Here is a 25,909-nt window from a genome sequence, read left to right on the forward strand (position 1 = left end):
TTAAAAAGTACAAAGACGATGCACAAGAAGGGAAGGGTTCTTTTGGCTTCGTTTTTCAATTCTTAGAAATGGAGATTTGGAACTATGAGAAACAACAAGACTGCAAAACAAGAAAACTGGGACAAAGAAGAAGCCATCTTTAATGAACAAGCAATTCTATGTGGGGAAGAAAAAGGAAAGGGGGGAAAGAGAATGGAGAATTTAAGACTTAAAAAAACAATCAAAGAAAAGAAAAATAATTCAAAAAATAAGTATAATACTGGAAAGCAACAGAAAAGAGGAATACAGAAGAGTGAAGTAGAGGTAGAGAGACAAGGGGGTAAAAAGGGGAGAGAGAAGAAGAGAGGGAAGAAGGAAAGGAAACAAAGTTACAAAGGACCGGAGCAAGATATAGAGAAACAGGACCTATTTAGAGATAATGGGTGAAAATCTAACTGAAAAAGGGATTCTGTAAAGGTACATAAGATTGTATTGTTATATTAGTAATAGTAATTAGTAACTTTAGAAAATTGGAAACAATGTTTGATTAAAATGAGGGATAAAATAGTGTAATTTAGTGAAATGTTTGTGAATAAAATAAGTGAAATAAAATAAATGAGAAAATTGAATTAGGAAGTAACGGGAACATTTTAATTAGTTAATATTTTATAAAATATAAGTGAAGGCGGGGGATTAACTATGGAAAGCTTATAATTGTTCCCATAGAAGTATGATATTTAATTGAAAAGTAATGTTAAAGATGTAAAAACTTTAATGAATATTAATATTAATAATAGAATTGAATTGGAATGGAATGTTGTTTTAATTATATACATTTATATTTTTTCTTTTTTTAAGAATACAGTGTGTATTTGAAGAATGTACCAAGCAGAATCCGAATGGAAGTTATGTATTATATTGAATGTTACAACTTTAGGGAAAAGATATAAAGGCGTCATATTCCAATCAGTAACTACAGGAGAAATTTTGTTTAATGAGAAAAGATAATAACTGAAACAGGACAGACAAAAAAATATAAATACAATGATTTGAATTGAGATGAGAAAATTAAAATAAAATTGAGAAAATTAAAAGAGGGGAGAAGCTATGCAGAAAATGTAAAATAGTAATAAGATATGGAATAGAATATAAAAATGAGCATGAACCTGAATTTGTGTCTGTATGAAGAAATGTAACCCGGGATTATGCTGCTTTCAAAAAAGATGTTTTATTTGTATTTTTTTTTCTCTTTGTGAAAACTCAAATAAAATTTACAAAAAAAAAGACTTTGTCAGCTAGGCGTTTGGTTCTGGAGATGAGGGTCTTGGCTATGGAGTTGATCTGTGCAGGGTGGTGATGGGATTGTGCATTTAGGTAGCAGTTGGTGTTTTTTTTTTTTTTTATAGATGGTGTGTCCTAGGGAGCCATTGGGTTTTTTGTAAATTAGGACGTCCAGGAAGGGAAGTTGGTTGTTGGTTTTTGTTTCTATGGTGAATTGTATTTTGGAGTGTAGGTTGTTAAGATGTGTGAGGAAATTGTCCAGTTTTTCTTTCCCGTGTGGCCAAATTACGAAAGTGTCATCTACATATCTGAGCCAGAGTTTGTGTTTGTGTTCGAATTTGTCTAGAGATTTGGTTTCAAAGTGTTCCATGTATAGGTTAGCAATGACGGGTGAGAGGGGTGATCCCATGGGTGCTCCTTCTATCTGTTTGCATCTTTGTCCATTGTGGATGAAGTATGCATTGGTTAGGCAGTGGTTGGTCAGATCTAGGATGTGTTTGGGAGGGTTGTATTTGTTTTGGATGGCTGTCAAGGCTTCTTTGATGGGTACTTGGGTGAAGAGGGATATATATGTATGTGTATGTGTGTATGTGTGTGTGTACACACACACACACACACACACACCTACAACATTTTATTGATTTGCATAGTTCTGGGTAAAATTCTAGTAACTTCCTTCTTTTATTTCTAAATCATAGTAAAATCTCCGCCTCTTCCATTTTTCACCAGCTGTGTAAAGATGGGCATTTTACATGAAAATGAGACAGTAGCATGAAAATGAGACAGTAGCAATTATTTTACACATCTGTGGCTTGCACATTTGTGTAAATGCAGTTACCAAAATACTACTTCTAAAATATTAGTGACCAATCCCAAGCTGGTAGATCGTCTGTGGGTTCACTAATTCCCAAATTATAGCTACAGGAAAGAACATGCACTATATTTTGAAAGGTTCTACAAGCTGAATGCCCACCCACAGAGTTGACTGTATACCCCATTGCTTTATGAATCACTTTGTGTGACTAGTAGCTTGGAGTAACTTCCTTTTCAACAGTTTCTGCAGAAGGCTCCTTCAGAAGTGTGTCGACATTGAATGCAGCTGAACTTTTCACTTGATCTGCATGGGAAATGAAGAAATTTTCCAATAGATTTATTAAGTGTTCCAATTTCCCCATAGATTTATCTAGTATTTCTTGTTAACCATTACATTACTTTGAATACTGTTCCTCCAGTGACTAATGTAACTACTAAAAAGCTTGCTTGTTAAACTTTGTGCGACATGTCAAAATCAGTAGCATGAAAGAGCACTTGCCACTAACAGGAATTCCCTAATTCCTATTAGCAGGATAAGTGATATGGGAAAATTCAAATATTCTTCTGTGATTTACATTTAAATAGGTTTTAGTAGTTCAACTGAAACACTTTCACACCTCAAATATTATGATTAAAACAGTGAAATGATTTCTTTTTAGTTTCAATACAGTTTCACACTGTAACACTTGAAGCCAATATAAAAACAGCTTAAACCTGGCCTGGAAAAAACAGGATGTTCACGTTAGAAATATTGTAGCCGTATTGGTGAAACTGCAGCAATGATTCTTTTATATACCAAAAATAAACATTCCCTAAAGAAAAAACACTCTAAGTTCTAACTAGATCTCAAAAAGGTGTCAAGGCTTTTTCAGAACACCTAGTTTAAAAAAAAAATTCAGAACATATTTTAAATCATTGTATATGTACTTAAAGCAAGTTGTAGAATTCAATCAGAAAAAAATGCTCTTCACATACTGAGGAAAAGTATTATCTTGCTCTAAGCATACCTCTTAAAACAGCATTTCTTTTCAGAGTCTGCCATCCAGAGACCTGAAAAGTAGAAAAACGAATCTTAAAATTAACACTGTAGTTACTTAGAATACATTGAATAAAATTCAACAGCATTTATTAATAGACAAATATTAAATGAACAAATATTTGTTTTTACAATGAAAATGATTAATTTCTACTAGAAATCAGTGGCTGTAAACTAGTCTGAATTAAATATTGCTAAATAAAACTGATGTCATTCTTCCTACCACCACAGGGTGACAGAAATGAGAACACTGATGTTTTTCTATTAAACTTTTGTCAGCTTAAAATCTAGTAGATTTTGACCTAACTTTGATATCAAAAAGCCAGGACATTTTGTTATGTAAAGTAGCGCATTCAGTAAAACATCACCCAAGATCCATATGATGCTACTTCATCCCAGTATTTAAAGGTCTAAATATATTTCTTGTATCAAGCTAAATAATTTATCTATGCTACCAAAATGTACTCTCACGTTTATAGTCCCATTCATTTTCTCACAGAAAAAACAAACACAAATTCAGCTCTATGCAAAACAATATTTAAAATCAAAATGAGCAAACAACAGCATAGCACTTGACCGTAATTGCTTAAAATGGTTTAAAAGAGGTACTCAAGGGCTAATAAAACTATTAACTAATAATGAGAGTCAGTAATAAATGGGAGGCCCATAGAAAGGGCTGTTTACTTTTTCCTGGATACAAAGGCTGTTTCTGAACAAGTTTAGGAACTAGCTTTAACTTACAGCTCCAACTTGTCAACCACAGTTTTGAAAGGTAAGGGGAAGGTATTTTTTGCAAATATTGTGTGCTTTCTATCACTTCTCCAGCTCCTATACACATAATAGCCTTTTGGTCAGTAGCCTGATCAAAATTTCACAAACAAGATCCAAGACCAGGTATGTAAGAAGGATCTTAAGAGGATTTTTCAATGTTTCCTTAATTCTGTCAAAATAAAGCCCAAATCTACAGAATGAACTGCAATCAAGCACAATTAGCCAAAGTATACTCAAATAGCCTCCAAAATTATTGTCCTCTCTAAATGAAAGAAATGATTTGTCTTCAAAGTCTACAAGATTTCATAGATCTTCCAGTTCTGCCTTTCATCAGTCATTGGATATGCAGGATATACACAAGATCAGGGGTCTTCAAACTTGACAGCTTTAAGACTTGTGGACTTCAACTCCCAGAATTCCTCCTCCAGGCATGTTAGCTCAGGAATTCTGGGAGTTGAAATCCACAAGTCTTAAACTTGCCAAGTTTGAAGACCCTTGCACAAGTTGATTAATATTAATCACAACATGATTAATATTTTTAGTTGGGTGTCTATTTATCCAACAAAAAGGCACCACTCATGGACTTGCATTGTTCATTATGTGCTGTATGTAAATACTTAAAAATATATGGGACCAATAATTTTCAAAAATCCTCTATCATAAAAGGATAATGGAGCTTGGACTGACTATGGGCCCCTCTGCTGAAATGATCAAGGGTTAAGGTACTTTACTGTGAAGAAATCACCTGCTGCAGTTCTTTATTATACAGGTAATCCTCGACTTAAGACCACAACTGAGCCCAAAAATTATGTTGTTAAATAAGGCATTTGTTAAGTGAGTTTTGCCCCATTTTATGACCTTTCTTGCCAGAGTTGTTAAGTGAATCACTGCAGTTGATCAGTTGGTAACCTAGGTTGCAAAAGGGGATCACATGATCTTAGAATACAACAGCGGTCATTAAGTACGAACCAGCTGCCAAACAGCTGAATTTTGATTACATGATCATGAGGATGCTTCCAAAAAATGGTCATGAGTCACTTGTTCAGTGCTGTTGTAACTTTGAATGGTCACTAAAAGAACTATTGTAAGTCGAGAACTACCTGTAGATTGTATCTTTGTTACAATACATCTGTATGTATGCATCAATGCACTTTTCAAGCATTTTACCACACTTGGCTGAATCCTTAATAAGATTATTTGTAAAAGCTATTAACAAATGAGTCCCAGTTGCTCTGATAGTAAGCTCCTTCTCTGATAAAGATTTGGTTTAGTTCACATTGCTGATGGGTGTTACATAGACAGAGAGAGACACACACAAACACACAAGCCCACCTACAAATACAGTGAGGGTAAAAAGTTCACGTACTTTGCCACACATTTTTCTCAATTAAACAAATTGATAGGTGTAAAGTTTGGGACTCATTTTTTAAAAATTCTCTTTATCTTGCTTTAAGGACTTGTGTAGAGAACAAATCACATTTTACGTCATACTTATGCAAAAATATTGAAATTTCAAAAAGGTTCACAAATTTTTAAGCACCACTCTGTGTGTGTATGTGTGTGTGTGTGTGTGTGTGTGTGTGCGTGAACAAAAGTTTTGACAAATGACAAATTAAGCATCATTTCTTCAAAGGCATTCATTATTATATAATCATGTACCATTTTCTTCACCTTCTTCTCGGCATCCTTTAATGAACAGATGGTGCCAAAGGAATTGATCAGAAGTGCCTGGTTAATTAAGTGGTGTAAGGAAGTCTAGCCTCATTTGCCTGCAAAGAGGATAAATACAGTGGGAGGGAAGATGACTGGCATCAACTTCCCCTTGTCATATTATCCTTCATCCTAAGTAAGCTGGTGACCACACCCTGCAGTTCTTACTTTTTGGATGGAAAGAAGAAACAAGCCCATATCCAAAATGGACATGATGGGCAAAGTTCAACTCATTAGGTCATCCAAAAGCTAACTGGAAAACGATTCTACGAAAACGCTGAAAACTTTTGATACTTCAAAAACAGGGCTACTAATTTTGGGGACAAATGAGTAAAAAGCTAAACGCAAAGATGCACATACCATAGCATTATACTACATACTGCTAGAATTCTGATGCTAGTAGAACATAAAATTGAAACAAATTTCAATGAAATATTGGTAAGGAGGAAACATTTAAGCACAAAAAACGGGCTTCAGGTGGCTCAACACTTTTTTCAAAGATTCTGAATGCACTTAGATGGATGGATGGTGTTGTGATTCGTCGGCAGCCTGTGCAGACAGCAGTGGAATCAGGCAGTGAGGAAGAATGGACCAGTCCAGGAGTCTGGAGAGGACTCAGACAAGGATCCTGTGTCCAATGCAGAGATGGGGCAGGACCATCTGGGAGTGGTGTGCTTGCTGGCAGCAGCGAGGTGGAGGAACAAGGGAAGCCTGTTCCGAGTGTGCATGTACGCAAAGCTGCTAGAACGCAAGACCAGCTGAGACAAAAGGGGTGACTCGAGAGTAAGGCTTGGAGGTGACTGCCCCTCCCCTAAGATATAAAGGAGGTGCAAAGGTAGAGAAACCTTTGCAGGAAGCAAAGTCGTTCACTCTGTTTGGATTAAAGCATGAAGCTCTGTGTGGACTTTGTACTTCGGTTGGTTTTTTTTCAGTTAATTTGGCACTTTAGTTGCTGGCAGCAATTCAAAGGAGACAAAGGTGGATGCTTATCTTGAGGGACTGTTTGGGACTCATGGGCTGGGAATGAACATAATTTCCAGCATTGAAATAAAACAAGAGTTATTTTGACTAAGCGTGTTCCTAACTGTGGTCTCAGGAAGCCTTGGTCAGAGCGGATGGATGGATGGATGGACACCTGCATGCCACCACAACTTCAATCTCTCCTATAGTTTACTAAGGTGTGAACAATGCTTATAAAATCCTTGAAAGGAGAAGTTGTGGCATGTTAAAAAAAAAAAAGTGCTTCATGTGCCAATATCAACTTCCTCTTAGAAATATTGCAGTTTCTGAATATCTCAGAGAAATTGCTTCATCCATTTAAGCTTTCTGCAAATCTACAAGAACTCTTTCATCAGCAACTTGTTCAATCTACTCAATAATACAAACAGTTTATGAAGACAGCAGTGGCTCTGGCAAATTTAAGCTCTTTGCAAAAGCATGCTTTTCTGCGCCAGTAATAAAAATTAAAAAGTGACAGGTTAAGATGAAAAGTAAACTATCATAAATTCAGGAGTAGAGTTAGCTTTCTTTTACACTTGGAATGCATACAATGTCTGGTGGGCTCCCACTCTAGTACTATCCAAGTTTGAACCTGCTTAACTTTTTGAGATCAGCTAAAGTTGATTAAGCACTGCAATATACATGTTTGGATAACATATGGAGTCCACAGTTTTGGGTACAATTCACATAATTTCTCTCAGAGTTGCAACTAAAATCTACTTAAGCAAGAAAATAATTAAATAACCATATTAAATGATTTTGATTGAAATCTAATTGAATTTAAATTTAATATTTTATTTTGTTCACACTCACTACTTCTTTTCTCTTGTACTACTTCTTGGCAGTGCAGCTCCTGGCAAGGCAATGAAAAATTATGAATAACCCTTAGCCTAAAAACCTAGTTCAACTACTTGTTCAATTGCTTTAATAGGAGGAGCTGACACTAAGACAGGACCTCATTAATCAGAGATACAACAAGTAGCTTGCTTCTTGTGCTTCCTTTACACAGATACTTAATTTGAATTACTGTTCTTCAAGAGGTCTCAACACCAAAGAAGTACAACAGGGGCAAACCACTTTATGCTCTCCAAGTGTTTTAGATTACACTTCATAGACTCTGTAATTATTGGTCATTTTAACTGTGGATTATAAAACTTGAAGTGCAATAAAAATGGAGGGTACCACATAGTCTGGAGAAGCAGAAAAGAAAGCTTAATTTATTCTGGCTTTGCGCCTAGAGTAAAGCTAGGTATACTACCTGGAATTCACAAAGAAAGGAGTGATATAAATCTAACATAATTAAATGAATAAGCCAGACACTGATTTTGCATCGAATCACAAAAGATCTCAACAGAATCTGGTTTTCTAAAATTACCAAAGTATTTTTAAAACACAAAATTATTCCACAGTATGAAAGTCCTCCCCAAAGAGTAATGAGTACGAAATATGAAATATACTATGCCAATAAGCAACAACAACAAAAAAAGAAACACAGTGGTGAAAATGCAAGATGGATTTTTGTAAGAGGAAACAGCACTGCGAGAAATGGCTTTGACATATTTCTGAGCTCCAGAGCAGTGGTTACCTACTGGTGGACTGCGGACCACTGGTGGGCTGCGATAAAATGTTAGTGGTCTGCAGAGAAATGTCCCCCCCAAAGCAATTAAACCAGGCTGCGCGGGAACACAAGGCTGTGCCACCACATGGCCCACAGAAACACAAGACTGTGCCGCCCACATGTCCTGCCCACCCGCTGGCCCCCACCCCTTGGTCAAGCACAAACCTTACCTTGAGTACAGCCACGTGAGTTGGAACTGGAAGGTTAGACCAACAGCTGGGGAAGGAAATCTGCCCCGGGGTGACTTGCTGACACTGGTGGGAAAGTCGGTCCCATATTCCAGAGCTGCAGTAGTGGACTGGCCTGTGCACCGGCCTGCCATGGATGAGCTGCTCTGGGATGACCAAAGAGCCAGTCTTGTGATTACTGCAGCTCTGGAATATGGGACTAGCCCATGGTGGGGTTGGAAATCTCTGCCATAGGGGCTGTCACCTGAAATGTGCACATTTGCAGGTGGTGCAATGTGCAAAAAGCAGTGCAGCCCTCGCCAGCCAGGACAAGGTAATGGTGCTGTTGTAGCAAGAGGGGGCTGGCAGCACAGGTGGACTGAAGCGGTTCCTCAATGGCTGCGGACTATAGGGACAGCCCGGGGCAGGAAAAGTACCGGCTGGTGGTGGTGGGAGGTGGCCAAGTGGGGAAGTCTGTGCTCATCATCCAGTTCGGAGGCCCGGAATGGGACGGGGGCGGTGGGGGCATCGGCACTGACAGTTTTCTCGTCCCTCTCGGTGCTCTGCTCTGCTACGGGTGGGATGCAGCGCAATGGCCAGGTATCCAGAGCCCCTTCCTCTTCCTCTGACCTGTGCTTCCTGCTGGTGGATGGGTAAGTGGGTAGGGGCCTCCTCGGGAAATGCCCTCACCCCCGTGGGGAGAGTCCAGCACGCGCACGCTCCTGGGAGAGGCTTTGAGGCCTGGAGGGACTCTTCGCTGCTTGAAAGCAGTGGGAGAAACCTGGAGCTTAGCCTTGGGGAGTCCTCTTGCATGGAGGCCGAAGAGGAGGGGTTATTGCCTGGTTATTAGGAGCCTGTCTTCCTCAGTGCTCTTTTGGTCTGGGCATCCAACCTTCGCTGCCGGCTTTTGCGGGATCAACAAGAACTCCAGGTTGGGTTGAGCTGAGCATCTTGGAAGCCCCATAGTTTGCCTTGTCGCTGTTTGTGCAGGCGAGAGCTCGAGCTTTTCTGGGCTCGACACCACCACCCCTTCGGCCTCCACACAAGAGGACTCCCCGAGGCTAAGCTCCAGGTTTCCCCTGCCACTTTGGTCATCTTGGAGCAGCTCATCCATGGCAGGCCGGTGCACAGGCCAGTCCTGTGACTACTGCAGTTCTAGAATATAGGACTGACTTTCCCACCAACATCAGCAAGCCACTGTCAGTCAAAATTCATATTAGTGGTTCACGGGATTTAAAATTATGAATTTGGTGGTCCCTGAGGTCCAAAAGGTTGACAATCCCTGTTCTAGAGAACCTAGCTATGGGAGAAAAGTATGCCTATGAGCCAAAACAGAATTAAATCAATCCCCAAGTTCTTAACAATGGACTTATACAAGGCAAACAAAAGCAGCTTCTGTGATACTCAAAGCTAAAAGTTTGAAGTACTTTAAAAGCCTTTACAAAAACAGAAATGAATCTGAACATCATTGACAACTGTCAAGAAGTGGAAGCAACAAGTACAGTATACTCTTCTGGAGTTCACCCTCTCAAGCATCCTAACCTGCTTTGAATCAAATATTTATTCACGAGAACTGGAAGCGCAAAATGTAATACATTTCATGTTTCTGAGATAAAAACAGTTCATTCAATTTCTGAAGTTAAAGGGCAAAGTCATGGTACTGTTCTTACCATCCGATCACCTTTACAATTGAAAAAGTCTTTATTAAACAAATGAGATTTGCCAGTTTGCTAATCCTCAAGGGCCATCTTCAGAAGAGCTTGATGCTAGGGAAGATTCATTCCCAATTTGGGATGGAAATTCTGGAGTCTTGAAATTCTGAAGGACAATATGGCAGTGTTCAGGTATAAAGCTCACTGGCTCATAGCTAGGTCCTACCCTCGCTATGTTGCAGAGTTTGTGACGTAACAGAATGACTTAAGGTGCACCAAAATGTTTCAAAATTCCTTTAAAAAATTCTCAGTTAACTAAAAATACCATAAAACTGGTTTTACAGCACACAGAAAACTTTTCCAAATTCTTGTAGTAGGGCTGGTTACAAACAAACAAATTAAGCATTGAAATTTCATACATGAAGTTTAGCCTACACTATAATGAAGATTTTGCAATCTGTGTTTGCAATCATTTGCATACTTATCCAGGGAATAAATATTAACTGAATGTAAATTGACACGCATACAATATATTGTGAATACAGTTATCCAATTTCTTTCAGACACTCATTCTTGTGCTACAGTGAAATTAACTGCTGCAACTATTTTAAGCTAATTTGTATAAGAGTTCAAATGTCAATTCTCTCCCAAAGCGAGACGCCTTGCTTGTGAAATTCCAGAATTTCTATGAGTCTGTCCAGTATTTTTAAAAAATGAAAATAAAATAAAACTCTAAATAAAAAGGATCTTGAGGATTAAAAATCCAATATTCAGTAACTAGAGTTGACTACATTAAATTAGCCAAATCAAGGTATGAGTCAAAATAAAATTTTGTATGATTAATGTTCAATAGATAAAAGCCATGTTGGATGAAATTTTTTAAGAAGGAAACAAGTCTTTTTTGGAACAAGTCAACAAAACAAGCTTTTACTCAAAGGAATTTTGGCCCTATTGCAAATTATCCTGAAAACACGATTATACTGTTATTCCAGGCTACTGTAAGTTCTCAATTTACAACCACCTGTTTAGTGAACATGTGAAGTTACAACAGCACTGGGGAAAAAATGACTTATAATCAGTTTTCACACTTGTTGCCATATCCCCATGGTCACATGAAGGGGGGGCGCCTGACAACTGACATGCATTTATGATGGCGGTACTGTCCCAGGGTCATGTGATCTCCATTTATAACCTTCCCAGCTGGCTTCCAACAAGCAAAGTCAATGGGAGAAGCCAGATTCACTTAAACAACCGCAGTGATTCATTTAACAATGGTGGCAAAAATGACCAAAAAAGAAGCACAACTCATTTCACAACTGTCTTGCTTAGCTACAGAAATTTTGGGCTCCATTCTGGTCATAAGCCAAGAGCTACCTGTTAACAGGTAAAAATTGTTGATAGCATTTAGGCAACCTGACTTTTTTTCCCTTCAACTAGAAATCTATTATTTCGTCTTGGGCAACCCAAGAAACGGTCAAGAAATGGGGCAGTTGATTAATGATCATTGCTTTCATTTCTGCTTCTGTGTCATAGTTTAAGCAGCAGGTTATAAAATAGTTATCATTAACATAGGTTAGGAAGATCTATTCTCTAGGCAACTGGCTCAGGGAGACACCTGCCCTAAGCAGCAACACTTGAACCCTAGTATTTTAGAAAAACATAGGCAACAAGGAGTATATGTATATATTCATATTTATGCTCGTATATATTGTAGTCAGAAAGCTGCACAAACAGCATTTTGCAGCTCCAAGATCAGAAAACAGAAATTCCGCTATACAATATTTTTCCGCCACCCCATTGTCCTGGTCAGCACACACAAAATGATGAATTTCTTTTTAAACAAAACATTTTCAGACCCACTTCCAGATATCACACATCTTTTTAGCGCTTGGGTAGTACTGCTACAGAACTGAGTGTCCTGAAAAATAAGGTGTAGGGCATTTTTACATAAAACCATACGAGACATTTGATATAATTTGGAAACACATGCTGCTTCCTTTATTCTGTCTGGAAACCTCTATGTAAGTTACCTGAGAAAAGGACTAATCTGAATGTTTTTCCACATTACATAATCTTTTAACAAATGGCTCCATTATAAATAGCCTATTATTGTTCTATTTTTCAAACCTACAGGCAATTTGATGTCCATCCAGACTTAGGCTTCACCTGACTTCAACTGTATTTTCCACTTTAGAGATGGTCATGCTAGCATTCGTAGTCAAAATAAAGAATTTTGTGAAACCTTAAAACAGGGCTGTCAAACTCGTGGCCACGGGCCAGATGCGTCATGTGCTGGCCATGCCCTGCCCAGTTTAGCAAAGGGGGAAAAAGTCCCGATATGTCACATGATGCTGCCATGCAAGTTTGACGCCCCACATTAAAATATTAACAAATTTATTTTAAAATGTGTTTAATTATCAGATGCTGTAAGAAAAAAGAAGCAGATAAGATGCAGTGCAAAGAATAGTGGAGAGTAGTTACAAAATGCTTTTTTGGAAGCATGCCCATCTGTCCAGGATTATGGATCCCTTGTGACATTGTTTTAGAGACATCTTCTTAATAGATTCCTCAGTGCTTTCAACAATGTCGGAGCATTCACTGGAAAAGTTCTTAAAAATTCAGGGAAATATTCAGAAAAAAGTCTGCCTTGAAAATAGTCCATATTGAATTGTAAAGCACAGTCAAACATCAGTAATCAACCACAGGAAATGTTTTATGACATTTTGTATTACTTCATAAAATTCTGAATGATGATTTTTTTCTGTCATAAAATGATTTATACAATTTGCAAAATTCCAATTTCACAGGAAGAAATGGGTTCAGGATTTTGGAGATATTCTATAAACTAGATTACTTAACATACTTGGATCAAAAATTGTTGCCTTTTGTATACCTCTTCACACAGTTAAAAGTTACAGACACAAGATAGATAGATAGATAGATAGATAGATAGATAGATACTTCTAACATTCCAACAAAACTTGTTGCTTCAACACTGCATGCTACAAAGAGATGCTTGTAATTGTATGTCTGAGTAAATATATATTTAACACTGATTGTGTACATATATATAAGCAAATTTTCGATATACTGTATATACAAGCAAGCTCACCTGGCAAGAGAAAAAAAGGACAGGAGAAACAAGACCAGAAGAGCAAAACAATCAGTTGCATCCAGCTTATCTCACATAATATTTGTTCTTCTATCGTTAGAGAAGTTACTGTCTTTACCTCCCCCAAAATGACCCTGATTTTAAATTGACCATTCCAAAAACAGAAATGTAAACACAGGCAAAAATCCTCTGCCATTCCCACCTTCCAACTAAAAGGGGCGTTGGTTCTTACCTGATACGCTTCTTTTCGTAGAGCTGTTGAGAGTGTCCAGGTTGGGAGGAGCTCCAGTCTCGGCTCTCACAGGCTGAGCTTGAGATTGAGGCACGCCTCTCACCATCACGTGGTCCTCCGGGCGCGCCCCAGTTTTGCGAAGACGAGAAGGAAGGTCCTGTTCTCATCTTACTCAGGAAAAAAATATTAGTTTGCTCGGTCGAACAGCAGACGGCCCACGGGTGGGGCTGGACACTCTCAACAGCTCTACGAAAAGAAGCGTATCAGGTAAGAACCAACGCCCCTTTTCCATAGAGCTGTCTCGAGTGTCCAGGTTGGGACATACCAAAGCTTGGCTAGTCCTGCGGGCGGGCTCCCGTCTGGAATGGGACCTCTCCTGGAACCCTGATGACCCGCTGAGGGCACGCCTAACAGGAGAACCCCTCGGAGGTTGGAATGCCTCAACGAGAGGGCCTGATGAAGGAGACGGGGCTGTCTAAAGGTAGCCCTGCCGGGATGCCACGGATGCTTACTGAGACCGTGGGGCAAGGAGACTAGGTAGAGCGGCCAAAACCTTGATAGGGACCCGGCACGAGGAGCCGGGCAGAGGCGAGGATGGAAGTTCCCTGAGAAGACCTAGCCAGAGTGAGGGGAGGCGCCTCAATAACCGGAGGGTCACCGTTGCGAGGGTGGTGATGGGACGCCCTAGGGTGTTATGGGATAGACCCTGTTGGGGACCCCCTGAGAGAACTCCAGGTCAGAGTGATGGAGGGAGACGTAGGAGTTCCCAAACTGTGACCTGTGCTAGTGGGGACCAAGTTTGGTTCCGCCCAGAGCGAGGCGGTCGGCCCTGCTCAAGAGCCAACTGACCGAGGACCGCCCAGAGGGAACTAAGGGTAGTAGTGAGGACCAGGGCAAGGGGTCCGTGTATCTGGATTATGAGGCTGTGGGCCGGGGCCCAGAGAAGGAACCCCAGCTAACATGGGGTGGGGATAAATGTGTTGCCAGCCAGATGCCCTGGGGCAAGGTGAGGAGGACAAGGGTGCTCCAGACTATGAGCCTGCGTCCGGGAGCCGTATGGTATGGAGAGGTAAGGCAGATATGAGGATTAGGCTTCCCCAACGGTTTGGGCAAGGCTGAAGAGAAAGAGATTTTGCAGGAGTTAAGTGTCAGAGTGGAGCCAGACTAGGCGAGAAGCCTGGAGAGGATTGGCTTTCTCGCTCTCCTTCTCCTCGCTTTTTATACTTGTTTCTTTCTTTCTTTCTTTCTTTTTGGGAGGGGGCAGCCACCTGGGGGCGACTGCATTATCGGGAACGACGGAACGAACCTCTCCGGATCCCGGGAGGGCTTCCTGGACGAGGTGCCTCCGGACCTGTCTGGTTCCGATCGGTCAGGAGGCCTGTAGGGAGATGATTGGTAGTACCTGGGGAAGGAGGAAGAGCGGGAAGAACCTTGGCGAGAAGAGGGAGAGGAACCTCTGAAATCAGACCTCCTAGCAAGAGAAGGGAGATATTTGCGCTTGTTGCGGGTCTCGCCAGGAATGGGTCGAGAACCGGTCCAAATAGCTTCCCCCAGAGATGGGGCTGATGCTAGCTTAGCCTTGTTTTTTACGTCCGCCTGCCAGTGGCGGAGCCAGAGAAGGCGACGGGCAGTAACCTGGGACGAGATGGCCCTGGTGGAGAATTTTGCAGCCTGGAAGGTGGCGTCTGCAGAGAACTCGGCTGCGGCCAGGATCTTGGCAATATCCTGGTGCGCTCTGAGATTAGCTGCGGGGACGTGCTGCTTGAACTGCTGGAGCCACTTGATGGAGGTTCTGGTGAAAAAGACGCGGCCGTGGAGGCCCTGACCGCCCAGGCATCAGAGAGATGAGCGCGGCGCAGGGCCAGTTCAGCTCGCTTGTCCTCGGGCTGGAGAGCTTCGAGGACTCGCTGGGAGTTGAGCGGGAGGCCAGACCTACTACGGGCTCGCCCACGGGGGGATCGAGCAAGGTAGAGAACTGCGGTTCAAGATTGAAAAACCGCTTGTCCTGGGCGTTGGGAGGAGGAGGAGGCCCCGAGGAGGCTAGCTGCCTTGAGACCATGTCAGAGGATATGGGTGGGACAGGAATCACTTCGGTTTCCACCACAGGCTGGGAGAAAATGGAGTCGGGAGGAACCCCGATGCCGCTGGGTTGGGTGGGGGGAGGGTTCAGGCCCGAGGTATTCCTGGCCTTGAACAGGAGGGACCTAAATAGATGTGGTTTAAACAGCCCCAGAAACGCGGGCTGGCCTGGAGAGAGGCCCTCGTCCTCCGACATGTCCCCTTCTGGGGGCCTGCTCCCGACAGGAGTTCACTGTCTACGACAGACCCCAATTCGAGATCCTCCTCGTCCCCAAAGAGGGTAGGGTCCCCAGTTCCTGGGCCTCCATCTCCTCCATCTCCAAGGGCAGGGTCAAGTCCCGTGGAGAGCTACCTGACCATGCGAAGTTGCTGATCCTCGAGCCTCGGGGGCCTCAGGCCTAGGGGCCAGACCGGTCAGCTGCTGAAACTGTTGTGCTATCCCGTGCCGGATGGCCAGCTCCATCGCTCGTTTGAGATTTTCGGGGATTTCCACCGTGGGGGGTGGATGAGGCTCCTCCGGGCGCAGACCTGCAGCAGCGGGGGGGAAGGTGGCCTCAGGGGCCTGTCCAGGCTGCGATGAAGAGGCAGAAGCAGGGGAGGAGGGAGGATGGGTGGAGGTAGAGGGAGTGGGATTGGAAGGGTCCAGAGGCACAGAGCTTGACTCCTTAGAGCGTCTGTCAATCTCCTTTTCAAGGGCCCTGTGTCGCCTAAGGGCATCCCTTTGAGAGGCTTTGGATGTTTCCTGTGCTTGTTTGCGCAGGTGGTGAGATTCTAGCCTTGGCCTTCAGTGAAGTGCCACGAGATGCATTGTCGTCTGCCATCTGGAGAGGAGAAAGGAGGAAAAGTTCTTGATTAACGTGAGGTGATTAACAAGGCTGGACACAGCCTAAGCAGGGGCCGGGAAACCCAGTACTGCGTTTCGCACCCCCTAGGTCAAGGGCAACAGAGGTGCTTTGCACGTTGTTGAGAAGTAGGGCCTAGCCCAGAAGCCAATGCCAAAGATGGACGCTAAAAAACCGCCCCTGCCGGGCGGACCGGGAAGGGGATGGCGGAGCTGCTACCTCCTTGCTGGGGAGAGACTGTGTAGCCAGTAGACTCTATATCTAGAGGAGTACCAAGGCAGGATTGCAAGGTACCAGCAGGGATTTGGACATTCCAAGGATCTGCCCAGGAATCAAACACAATGCGGCCTGCAGGTAGGCCTCGAGCAGTGGCAGGCGTCCCTGGGGCTACCAACCAAAAATTTTAAAGTAAAGTGCCATCACGGGTCCTCGGACAGTTGCATCGTTTGGATGCGGCCTACGTAGAGGCCGGGTATCCTAGCGCACGCCGCACCCCTTTTGATCAAAAATTTTTTTTTGTATTTAAAATAGGAGGCTGTTGCACAGCAGGGCCTAGCAGAAGCCAATTAGCCAAAAGTTGAACGCCAGGCAGCTACCCCTGCCGGACGGACCGGGAAGGGGATGGCAGAGCTGCTAACTCGCCTGCTGGGGAAGGGCTACAGAGCCAACTAACCCTGGTTAGCCTGATAGAAACTAAGTGCAAACAGGCAAGGATATAGGCAGTCCGGAGTCTGCCTATAAAACCTTAAGAAAAACCCTGTTATAGGCCTCTGAAAATGGCGCCCGGCCATGCGGCCACACACAAGATGGCGGCGACTCCTGCCACTCCCAAGATGGCTGACGCCACAGGAGCCCAAAATGGAGGGCGCAATGACGAGGCAATCCCCAGCGGCGGCTATCACCCAGGAGAAGTTAAAAGGCCCGGAGGCCACAAAGAAGTACCTGGGAGAGGCAGGGAAGCATCTCCCTGGGTTAGAGGGCGTTCTGGGGGAAACGGCCAAAGAACAAAAACAGGCAGGAAAGAAATGATGCAGCTTCGCACGGAGCGAAAAGGCAGCAATGGGGGGCAGCGCTCAAGCGCTGGATTCTCCCTTAAAAGGATAGTGAAACAATTCCCCTTAGAAGAAAAAGGCTCCCTAGGGAGCTCAAACCTCAGTTTCCTGCGCTGTCTGAGAGTCCAAGTTGATCAAAAAAAAAGAAAACACGAGGTGCTAGAACGACCAGGAGCAAAAGGAAAACCAGCCTGACTGCCACGAGGCTGAGCAAAAAACTGGGGCGCGCCCGGAGGACCACGTGATGGTGAGAGGCGTGCCTCAATCTCAAGCTCAGCCTGTGAGAGCCGAGACTGGAGCTCCTCCCAACCTGGACACTCGAGACAGCTCTATGGAAAACTAATCTTTTTCAAATATATAAGTTTTTTTTATTTTTTTATCTTAAAAAGTAAGGTAACCATTTAAAAAACAAATTGATTCAACAGCCATCCCACGAAACACACAAACCACAAAGCTATACATACACTCTCATTCCTTCTTCCAGTAAAAAAAGGAATAGTCGTACTGGGTACTTTCTCTTTACAGGAACAAACAAAACTGTAGAGAAATAAATGTCTGTGGAGATTCTCAGTCATGGTTACCCCTAAGGTTCTTTTTCAAAAGGCAAATGGTCTTTGTTTTTCCTTGAAGACATTTCGCTCCTCATACAAGAAGCTTCTTAAACTGAAAAAGCTTCTTAGATGAAAAGCCAAACATCTTGAAAAAGCACCTTTGTACAGAAATCATTAAAGAGTTTGTTTGCACATAAATTATAAAAGTAAGTGACATCTTTTCTGAAGAAAATAAATGAAAATCTAAAGAAACAAAACCTTTCGAAAATTACAGAGGAACATAAATAATTATGAACAGACTTATATAAGGAAAACATTTAAACCTATAAAAAAAAATAAACTTGGAAAGATGCTTGGACCAGAGGGATCATCAGGTTCTTATTATGTTTTTAGGATTAACTTTTACAACTTTTATAAAATGCTATGGATTTTAGCAAGGGGAAAAGCAGCTGGAAAGAAGCCGATATAACACTAATAGTGAGAATAATCAACCAATGGAACAGAATTTGCCCTCAGAAGTTGTGGGAGCGCCATCACTTGAGATCTTCAAGAAGAGATTGGACTGCCATTTGTCAGAAATGGTGTAGGGTCTCCCGCTTGGGTGGGGGGCTGGACTAGATGATCTATAAGGTCCCTTCCAACTCTGATTATCTGATATCTGATAATATTTAAAAAGGGACACTATCTGACTTTAACAAGAAACTACAGGTTGATATCACTACTGAATAATGACTATAAGAGAGTTACAACAATTCTAGTTAATAGACTAAAAACAATTTTGAAAGAATTTATTCTTTCGAATTTACCCAAAATAAACAATGTTAGAAAAATGTTGGCTATTTTGGAATATTTGAAACAATAATGAAAAACAAGTTACACGGATTTTCTGAGCTGCAGAGAAGGCAAATAGAACCAGGCTATCTTGTTCAAAGTTTAGAAAGAAAGCAACTTTGGAGAGAAATTTATAAAATGGGTAACCTAGACCAGGGGTCACCAACCTTTTGGATCTCAGGGATCACCAAACTCATAATTTTAAATCCCACAGACCAGAGACCCTGGGAAAATTCCCCCCAAAAGTCTGCAGGAAAATTCCCCACCCGTTTTCCTACCGATCAATCATTCTTTATTTGGGGTCACGGGATACCAGCTCCAGCTCCATTCTCAGCAGGGAGAAGAGAGAGAGACTTTTGGCTTCATGCAAGGAAAGCAGCAGAAGCAGCAGAAGTCTTTTTTTCTCTCCCCCAAATTCTGCCAGAAATGAGTCTTTGTGAGACTTGTCGTGCCGGCGCAGCCTCTTGGAGCAGGATGCCTTGCAGAGCCCCAAAGACTCATTTCTGGTGGAGTTTGGGGCAGAGAAAAAAAGACTTTTGCTGCTTTCCTTGCGTGCAGACAAAAGCAGAAGAAGAAAGAAGCAGAAAGAAGCAGCCTGGTGACCAGGCCGGGCACGTGAGGTGGGTGGGGCAAGTTCCCCCCTCCACCCTTCCCCCCCTACCCTCACTACCTCATTTGTTCACGATGCAAGTGATGCAAGCCTTGTGTTCCTACAGACCATGTCGGCGGCGCAGCCTTATGTTCTCGCGCAGCCTGGATTAATTGCTTTGGGGTGGTGCTCTGGGGGTGACATTTCTCTGCAGACCATCAACATTTTCTCTCAGACCACCAGTGGTCCCCGGCCCACTGGTTGGTGACCACTGACCTAGACTATACTTCCTAGAAAGCACGAATAATTATTAATGAAGATCTAACAATGCTTTGTTAGATACTAAAAGGAATGCCCACTGTGTCATCTCTTGGTTTCCACACACACACACACCCCGATTCTTGAATAGATGTATCTTGAATAGATATATAAGCAAGATGAAAGAACTGTGAGATAAAGATTAAAAAATAAACTTTTTAAACATTTATTTTGCAGATGTCTTGTTGTTGGTCTTGAAAGTTTTATTTGTATCCTGCCTTATAAGTTTTACATGTAACCCAAAGGTGGCAAATATATCCAACAAACATTCCTCATCTTATTTTCCCCACAACAACCCTGTGAGGTGAGTTTGAACTGAGTGTGTATGACTGGCCCAAAGTCACCCAGAGAGCTTTCTTGACTTGAACTCATGGTCTTCCACTTTCTAGCCAAGAGGCTTAACTATTAGACCTAACTGGCTGTGGTGCTAAGATCTTTTAAAGGGAAATGAAACATTTATGGGGGGAAATAAACCTGGTATATTAGCAGGTTTAAAAAAAAACTCAAAAATTACATTTAATTACATTTAAGGCATTCATAGTATGAGAACTTTCAACACACATTTATATATTAAACTGTGTGAGTGTGTGTTGCGCTGTGTTGTGTGTGTTTAACATATGTATGGGTATTGCATAAAAAGTAAACATTCCTGGCCAGAATTACAGGCAAAAAAGCTGGAAATGCACGGTATCATCAGAATTTTTCAAGCCAGCAACATTTCCAGATTGCATTTATTTAAAAATGCACGCGTGTACGACATACACAGAGAAAAGCTATCGATGCCAGCCCCTACATAGTGACATCATTCCACAACAATAGAATCTTAATTCCCTAAGAGACTAAGTTCATTTGCCATCATTAACAATAAAGAAGGAAAAGGAAAGGACTGCAAAAGCTGCCTGAAAGCTCCAAACCAAAGTTAGGAAATAATTAACACAACATTTGTACAATTCAACACTTGAAAGTGCAGAGTTAAAGAGATATTTTCAAAGAACTGCAAAAGCTTAGAACAATTCTATCACTGTTCCTCCAACTCATAAGGCCCTGAAAATTTGCCACTGTGCTGAAGCTGGGAGTCTGGGTGTGGTTAGATATAAATATCGGTATATGGATGATAGGTCAGATCATGATTGGCTTTTATTTTTGTTTTATGTTATGTATTTTGATCTGTTTTATTCTAAGTCATCAAGAGCCACATAAAAGTACAATGAACAGCAACATAAATTGAGGAAGTGAATAAATACTCAACATTTATATTTACAGAATAGTAGAAAACTTTTTAAAAAAAAATGAGAAGGGGAAAAAGAATTGATAGTTCAGAGACTATAGAAAGAAATGAAGTGGCCAAAAATTAAAACAGGATAAGAAAGAGGAAGTGGAGATTGAGACAAGGGAATAGCATTTATCAGAAAAAGCAGCAGCTTCCCAAAAGGTCATTGCTCCCACAAATATGTTTCTGAATTTAAAAGGGGTGAGGGAAGATATATGCCAGTTCTTTTATTCAGCACTTCTATGCAAAATGAGCAGTTTTTAAAAAATTCTTCCTTTTTTTCCTAAAGTGAATTTAACTAGATCCTTTTTTTAAAAGGAGAATCAAAACTCACCAAACAGTTTCTAGGACATTGGAAATCACATTTATGGGTAATCCATTTAAAATTTAGTTAAAATTAATTATAATGGTAAATGCTCAAACCTTTCCCCCTCTCCTTTACCACTTCATATTTTAACCAATATACAATATTGAATACATGACATTATGATTTCTATAGAAACAATGCCACTAAGGCAGGATTTTGACTTCACTGGGTAAAATCCTTGAATTAAAAAAAGCCTTAGAGAAAACCATGAGGACAAAGGCAGATGTCTGAAAATTTTATAATGAATCGTGCAAAGTTAACTGGAATAATGAAAAAAGTGAAGAAGGTTTACCAGAGGTTTTCATATCACAAAGCAGCCATTTGAGTACTTTCTTCATAAGAACTGAACAGAGTTGAGCAACTAATAATTAGCAAACTTTTTTTTGCCTTTGAGTAAGTCTTTACTCCTAGCGACAACATGAATAAATCTATGTGCTTTTCTAGACAAGGTTATCAGAAGTGGTTTACTACTACCGTCTTCCTAGGTTTATGAGAGAATGACTGGCCCAAAGCCACCCAAAACTGGTTTCCCTGCCTAAAGCAAAAATAGAATTCAAGTTTCCTACTCCAGCACCTTCATCACTAGACCAAACTGGTTCTCAAATCAATTCTTCTACTATGGAGAAATGGTAGGGCCACTACAGGATCCCACCAGCTGCATCATGGTCCAATTATTGAAATGATTACCTACATCTCAGAAAAGGAGAAAAACAGATGTCATTTCCTTTATTTCACATATTTATGTTCTACTTACTCCGAAATGACTCTGGCCAGCTTACAGTAAAAATACAGACATAAAACCATGTATGAAAACTTTTAAAAAGCAACTAGACAAGTTCGTTCAAACTCAAATTTTCAATGATGAGAAGATAACAAGGAGAAATCATGTGAACGACTCATTTCTTTCACATAAAGCTATGTTTTGTGTCACTACAGGAGCTCCACCTGGAAGTTACCAAGTCACAAATGACACTGAGAAAAGACTCTAAAGCACTAAAGAATGTCAAGTCCTCAGGTTATGACAGCAGTTGGGACTGGACTCTCTGTTGCTGAGAGGTGTGGTCATGAAGCACAATGTCATACAACCACATTGCCCAGCAAAGGCAATCCCACAATCCTGATTGCTACTGTAATTTCAGGACTGTGCAGGCAGTTGAATGGGAGTTGGGGGAACTCCCAGGCAAGCGGATTGGTGAATATCCAGGTGCCATAGTACAGCGGACATGGACAGACACTCTAGAGCAGGGGTCTTCAAACTTGACAGCTTTAAGACTTGTAGACTTCAATTCATGTTAGCTCAGGAATTCTGGGAGTTGAAGTCCACAAGTGTTAAACTTGCCAAGTTTGAAGGCCCTTGCTCTAGAGTGCAGGTGGGTGCTGCAGGGGCAGAAGGGACCACAGGCAGGCACTACAGAGCATGGAGAGGCAAAAATGTAATGCAAGTGGAAGTAACTTCTGACTTATTACCAGCTTCCCACTAATTTTGCTTGTAAAAACCTGGCAGGGAACATCAGAAATCACCCACATGTGACCACAGTTTACTACACTATTGTTAGCATGAGCCAAGCACCAATAGCCTGGATCATGGTCTCTTGACCACGGAGGCACTGCAATACCTAGAACTCTTTTTTTTTTAATTTAGGGTTTTTCGAACCTCAATATTCCAGCACAGTCCAGTCTCCAATTTGTAAACGTTATTATTATTATTTTTTGACAATCTTAAGTCCAGCTTTATTTTATGCCTGTTTATTCCCAAAATATTTTAGTCCAATTTAGTTAAATCTTTAGTTCCAGCTTCTTCCTTTCCCTGTTTGAAGCCCCGCTTAGCTGTCAAAAAATATTTCCTTTTTTTTTCCCCTGTCCCTTTATAATTTTGCCGCTCACTTTTCTTTTCTTAAAAATTCCATGTTACCTTAATCCCGGGGTACTTTTGTTTAGTTGTATTGCCCGGTTGTCCCAGTTCAGATGTTATCCACCTCTTTCTTCCCTCCTGCACAAATCTTAATCCAGCTGAGTCCTCCTCTTCGGGTGGCCATTTTAAACCACTGCTGCAGTCATCTTCGGGGGGAAAAAGACCAAGCCCAGATGTGGCTCCCCTCAACCTGGCTTGCGGCTTCCTCTTACTCCACCACCCCTCCAAGGCAGCTTCAGCCCCTAATCGTAATAATCGGGGCTCTCCAACGAAAGAGCACGGACCATAGCCACAGAGAGTCGTGATCTACAGTCCGTCAGCGAGGAGGCTCCGCCTTCTTCTGCAATACCTGGAACTCTGATGACTGGTTGTAAATTCCCTTATTCAGTGCCATAACTCTGAAAGGTCATTGAACAAGCAGTCATAACCAGAGGACTACCTGTATATTCCAGGCAGTGAATTCCAGACACTCCAAAGGTGTGGGAGTGGTAACCAAGGAGGGTTAAACTTTTTCAGTGTGACAAAGGCCTTGACCCCACAAGAAACACAAAGCCAGGCAGTACTCATAATTTTCTGGGTTGTTAATGATCGACATAACTCTACAGTTGTATTTGTTCCAAACAAGAGATGGAAAACCTATAAAGAGCTACAGCTACAAAACATTTCTTTTTATTTTATTACTCACATTAATATGTTGTCATCGCTGTATGGCTAACACTGACTGAATTCACACAAGCCATTAAGCCATATAGATTTTTTGGGTTCTGGCATGCTATGGGTTACATGAACTTGGCTACTGAGTTATATAAATAATACTTTACATATTAGCATGTTTTGTAAACTCAGCCATGACTAAGCAAACCATTGCTTAGCACATCATTCAAAGAGCCAAGACTGACAGACTTGGGCCAGATGGAGAAGGAAGGCTGAAATGAGCAGTACAAGCATGTTGAGGCAAGACTCCAGGTAATATCCCCCAACAGCATCATACTTTTACTGGAAAAAGGAATATGGAATATATTTTTACTTGTGCATTTAATTGAAGAGGTTCTAAATTACATTTGAAACTATAAAGGTAGCGGAGGTAGACACATGAAACTTGGTTATGGAATACAGGCAGTCCACACAACTATTTTTACAGATGATAAAGTTATGACTGGAATACATAGAGTAAATATTAGGTTTCTGGATGTTGTGAGTAAAAATGGCTTGATTCCATAACAGGAGCTTTGTCAAATTCCATCAGGTTGTCAATAATGCCCATATTTTCCCCTTATTTCCATTAAGCTCTGCCGCTTTTTGTCACTCACATGCTCATTCCTGACATTAACAAAGAGCAAAGGTCTTTTGAATCGGCTGTTGGATTCCTAAAGGGCTGCCAATCTAGCACACAGTTCTACTTTTTGCAGGATGGCTACACAGCACAAACAATATCAAGACATTACCTTTCAGGTGAACTTATGTAGTGGATAAAAAACATGGAGCAGAGTTTATTACTAGTGTGGTTCTCATTCAGAAGTGCCACTGATGATAGGGAAAGAATTTTAGTGAGGATGCATTACAGGTAGTTCTTGACTTATGGCCACAATTGAGTCCACAATTTGTGTTGCTAAGTCAGACACTTGTTATGTGAGTCTTGCCTCATTTTATGACCTTTCTTGCCACAGTTGTTAAGCAAGTCACTACACAGATGTTAAATTAGTAATACAGTTGTTAAGGGAATCTGGCTACCCCATTGACTTTGTCAGAAGGTTGCAAAAGGTGATCCCATGACCTCGGGATGCTGCTACCATTATGAGTCAGTTGCCAAGCATCAGTGCTGCTGTAACTTTGAATGATCACAAAATGAATTGTTGTAAATCGAGGGCTACCTCTACAGTATTCGTGAACCAGAACAACAGGAACCTGACACAAGATGAGAGCTGGAAATACAATAGCAGATTCAGTATGGACAAGCAGGAATGGGCTCCAACCCAAACATCTGATTGTAAGCTGCCTAGTCCCCTTTGTCGAAATGGAGGGCATATAGGTTTAACAGAAAGACAGCAATCTCTGATGGCAGCCTTGGTTATATTTGTAGCAGGCAAGACTCAGTTGCAATATTTTAAATGTATTTAACTCTTATATACCCTTGTCTAACTGCAATCCTCACCCCAACTCCCATCCCCAGCCAACTGGAACCACACACCCTGGCTCTCTTGCAGCCCTGGTGTAACTGCTGCCATTAACTATCTTTCAAGGGGATGCCTCACCTAGTCTCCTCCCCCTAGCCTTGGTCTAGACCAGTGGTTCCCAACCTTTTTTTCGCCCCGCACCCCTAAATAAATTTCACTCGAACCTCGCACCCGCTGAAATAAATAATAAATAAAAATGCCAACATATAGCCAATATCCTATTATTGACCTGGACTTTTCTCGCACCCCCTGGAATATCATCTCGCACCCCCTGGAATATCGTCTCGCACCCACTGGGGGTGCGAGCATCCCAGGTTGGGAACCCCTGGTCTAGACAGATGGGGTTCCCACAACATGTCCTAGCCTCTCAGCCATATAGCCTAACAGCATATTAGCAGTAGTTTCAGACTTTCTCCTTGTTCAAGAGATAAAACAATCTTGCAAAACAAAATCACATTTTTTAAAAATAACTCAAAGATATATAAGATTCATGCATATAGAGTGCTGGCCCTTTTATTATTAGCCATCTTGAGAGAGATGGCTTCCAAGTTATA

The 25,909-nt window shown here is 41.6% G+C and overlaps 1 protein-coding gene across 3 annotated transcripts in view; it reads right to left on the reverse strand.

Annotated features, from left to right (window-relative positions):
• The window catches only part of PCGF3 (polycomb group ring finger 3), a 63,342-nt gene that overhangs the window by 21,052 nt on the left and 16,381 nt on the right, over positions 1–25,909 (reverse strand). Inside the window, exons 1-2 of one of the 3 annotated variants that reach the window (XM_087926387.1) lie at positions 21,562–21,711; positions 3,081–3,123 (exon numbers count right to left, since the gene is read on the reverse strand). The gene's annotated coding sequence lies outside the window, so the exon portion shown is untranslated. Of the gene's footprint in view, positions 1–3,080; positions 3,124–5,539; positions 5,564–21,561; positions 21,712–25,909 lie in introns of those variants that run through there. The other 2 variants (XM_087926388.1, XM_087926386.1) reach the window with 2 other exon arrangements.

Source organism: Pseudonaja textilis, chromosome 2 (assembly GCF_049901715.1).
Source record: "Pseudonaja textilis isolate UNSWEBS1 chromosome 2, rPseTex1.2, whole genome shotgun sequence".
Taxonomy (NCBI): Eukaryota; Metazoa; Chordata; class Lepidosauria; order Squamata; family Elapidae; genus Pseudonaja; species Pseudonaja textilis.